The sequence below is a fragment of the Octodon degus genome, unplaced genomic scaffold, assembly GCF_000260255.1.
Source record: "Octodon degus isolate 3935 unplaced genomic scaffold, OctDeg1.0 scaffold00283, whole genome shotgun sequence".
Lineage (NCBI taxonomy): Eukaryota > Metazoa > Chordata > Mammalia > Rodentia > Octodontidae > Octodon > Octodon degus.
The window spans coordinates 1,920,975-1,924,824 of NW_004524859.1; positions in this window are offsets into that span (position 1 = coordinate 1,920,975).

Here is a 3,850-nt window from a genome sequence, read left to right on the forward strand (position 1 = left end):
GATTCTCAGGATCATTGCCTTGCCCATCTTCTACATATAACTGTATGGTTTGCCACTGTCATGTTTCCTAGCTCTTCTCCTTTCCATCTCTTAATAATTTAGTCCTCAAGTTCTTGCTTTCCTTTTACCCATTTGTAGTTTAGAAGGTGATTAAAATAAAACATTTAATGGATTGGGGAATTCCTTTGCTTTTCAAAGCTATATCTCCTCAGAACAAGTTCTTACCTTCCAGGTGGCTGAGATTCTCATTGGTTTGATGATTCTGGGCCTTGAGGCTTCAGTGGTGCCTTTTATTTTCATTGATATGAGGTTTTCCTTTACGATTGGAATTCATTACCACCTATGGACACCATTTCTTGTGAGTATCAATAATGGTTCCTCTATCTCAACCTCAGCTGTCTGCAGATTCACCATCATCACTTAGAAGGAAACTGGTGCCCTCTTCTCCAGGTCCTGGGTGGGGACCAACAAACTGGGTGGATGACCTTGGTAGGAAAGCAAAGGGACCTGGGGAACAGCATAAGAGTTGAGGCAAAGGGCCAATGAAATAGTTCAGTGGATTAAGCGCCTGCTCTGACAAGTGCAAGGACCAGGGTTTGATCCCCGATCCTGCATGTAATACCTGCCCTACCCGTGGGGCATACTGAGCCCCTGATCAAGTCTGGGCATGTAGGTGCAAGCCTTCCATCCCAGTGCTGGCGAGGCTGGAAATAGGAGGATCACTACATGTCCGATCTGTGTAGTGAGACCCTGTACCAAATACATGCATGGAAAAAGAAAAAGAAAGAAAGAAAAAGAAAAAGAACCAAGGCAAGGGCAGGGTCTGAGTGGCTTCTCTCTTTGATCAGTTCCTCAGCTCTGGAGTGCTGTTTATTGCTGCTGGGACGAAAACCACCAAGGGCCTGGTAAGCATCCTCCGCAGAGGTTCTGTGGTATTCCGTGGGAAACGTGCTCCTGCACAGGAGCGGGGCAGTCCATCCTGCCCCCACCTGCTCCTGGACCTCCTCCATCCTCAGAGCCGGGAGTCCCCTTTGGAGAGGGCCAGACTCAGCGAGGCCGAGATGAGTGACATTTTCTGACCACTCCAACACAGGAAAGCGTGAGACTGTAGATTCTTCACAATCCTCTCTCACCTGCTTTTCAGATCATCGGAAGCCTGGTAATGAACACCTGCAGTTCTGTGGTAGCCGTGGCTGGAGTTTGTCTGCTACCTTTGGACATTGGGTTCTGGGTTCCATATTGGTCAAGGTCATGTACCAGTCACTACTTGGGATGCGTTATTCTTGTCAGAGTAAGTATTTCTTCTTCCAGTAAGAAAAACTGGGTTTACTAATTGTGATGGTCACTGTCAGTTCAGACCGTGAACATCAGTAGGAGCGCTCGGACACTGAAGGCTCTCAGCAATTGCAGGGCACTTTGCCCCTTGCTAGGAGCACGGACCTGAGAGTTACCCTTGCAAACCCTCTTCCCCTCTGAGAGCGCTGTTGGGAGGTTGGTTAGCAGAAACATCCATGAAAGCAAAGTTCTCCCAGAAGCACTGCTTTTGTGAATCTGATGACTTCCAGAAGAGGAACAGCGAAATGGACAGGGGCAGGAGCTCTTGGTCTGCAGGGACCCTGAGTGCACAGCAGCCCTGGCTGGAAGGGGGGCTCCTCCTGGTGCTGAGCGGCCTTGCTGAGTGAGGGAGACCTGCAGGAGCAGGACAAGGCCTACTGTGTGGGGGACACCCGAGGATGCAGAGGCAGGGCATGCTGAAGTCCTACAGGGACACGAGTTCTCCTCCCGGGGCCCCACCTCACCCTAGCTGAGGGCATGGAGACCACGAGCGGGAGGGTGAAGCTTCCTATCTGCTGGGCTCAGTAGTGAGTATGAGCCTGCACAGAGCTCACTGCACGTGTCAGGAGGAGAGCGCTGGAGTCAGAGTGTGCAGGACCGCATGCGAAACTCAGCTCCCTCCCCGCTCCCACACCTGTGCCCTCCACTGCCTGCCTGGGACTCAATGGGCAGTGACTGCCACCTCCCTAGGATGACACTTTGTGTCACTCTGCTTCTCTGCAGGGCTTTTTGGTTGCCGTGTTGATCCTCCTTGTGCTGGAAGCCTGCACTGCTTTGTCTCTCTGTGTATTTGGGTGCAAGGTGGCCTGTGCCGTCAACAAGGCAAGTGAAGGGGCAGCTCAGGGCTCTTCTCCCTCCTCTCTGTCCTACAACTGTGTTCCCTTTTCCCACCTGGAGTAAATTGTGCAAGTGCTGTGAGATGAATCCCCTTTCTGAGAAGGAAAGGAACAGGTGGAGCCAGCCAGGAGCTGTCCCGCCCTGCAGCGAGCTCTGTGTTCCTGGTCCCTGGAAACCCTCCCGGCACAGCAGGCTCCTCAGACAGCAGTGCTAGGCGAGGCTGGGAGCTGATCTCGGGGCATCTCTGTGGAGACAGAACGTGGCCAGTGACAGCCCTGAGGGAGCACCCAGCCTGGCACTCTTCCCTCCTGCTGACGTGACAGGGAGAACCTGCTGTTCTGCTTCTTCCCAGGTGATCGTCTACTTACCAAGTGGTGCCCGCAGCCCCTCCATGGTGTTCCCTGAGCACGTCTATGATGAGCTGGAGCTTCCATAGGGGCTGTACACTCAGTATTCCTGTCAAACCATCCTACAAGTTTCCTCCTGGATTTGGCCCCACACAGTTCTACACACGGAATTTGTGCCAACATGTGTCTAATAGTCCCAGGATTTGCATCCTAGGAGTCCTGGCGTCATCAAGTGAGAACCTCCTCCTCCCTCACTGATGCTGATCATCCACTGCATCCCCCACCAGCCTAACCCTGGACCATTCAGAGAACCAGAGCACCACCTGGCGTTACCAAGTCCCCAGATACAGAGAAGAGGAAGGAGCTGTGTTGTGAATTGCTCTGTGGTACTGTTGCTGGGCCCGCAGGCACTGGTCACAGAAGGGAGAAAACGCCTCAGCAATTATTCCACGCCCAACACCAGGTGTCTCTGCTGTCCTCTAGCTTAGGCCTCTGCCTGGTGTCCAGCACAGGCCAGCACTGGCAATACACCCTCAGTCAGTGTCAGCCAACACTTAGCGCTTCTGTCTCCTGTTGTCTTTACATAAACAAAAAGACAAAGTAGTGATAATCTGCCAGCTCTGAATGTGTGTGTGTGAAGGAGACAGAGAGTGAGACCTCGAGAGTGCACTGTGGGACGCCTGGCCAGCGTCCCGTAGTGCAGGGCAGCTGTGGGTGTCCTCTGCCTGCAGTGCGGGCCTAGCAGCACCAATGCTGGAGCAGATGTGGACCGGACCCTCCTTCCAGGCCACAGGAGGACAAGGCCCCATGGGCACCGTGGCCTTGCCCCGGGAAGCCCAGAGTGGCACCGTGACACAGAGCTCAGAGGCGGCTCCATTGCTTCCTGTCACTGTGTTTGGGGGAATTTGCAAGAAATGCAACAGGAAATTATTATTTGTGATATGCAAATTGCAATTTATCATCACTGTTGTTCATGAGTGTGGAATGAAAGGGCTTAAAATATAACAAAGAAAGGATGTGGTACAAAAAGGTTGACATATATCAAAACCATGATAGATTCATTCAAAACAGTCACATACCGTTAAAAGATGAATATTAGTTAATATTGTGGATAATAGGAACAGATTTAATTAAATACCTTCTTAATATCAGTACATTCATGCACCAAAGTTTTGATTAAAACCTAGTGTACATAATTTTTAAATGGAACCCTCAAAAATAAAGGTAAATGGAATGTTCCAACAGTAATGATAGCTTATTTCAAATCCATAGCCAATGGTCTACTTGCTTTAAAATATTTTTAATTTTTGAAAGTATTTATTTATTTATTT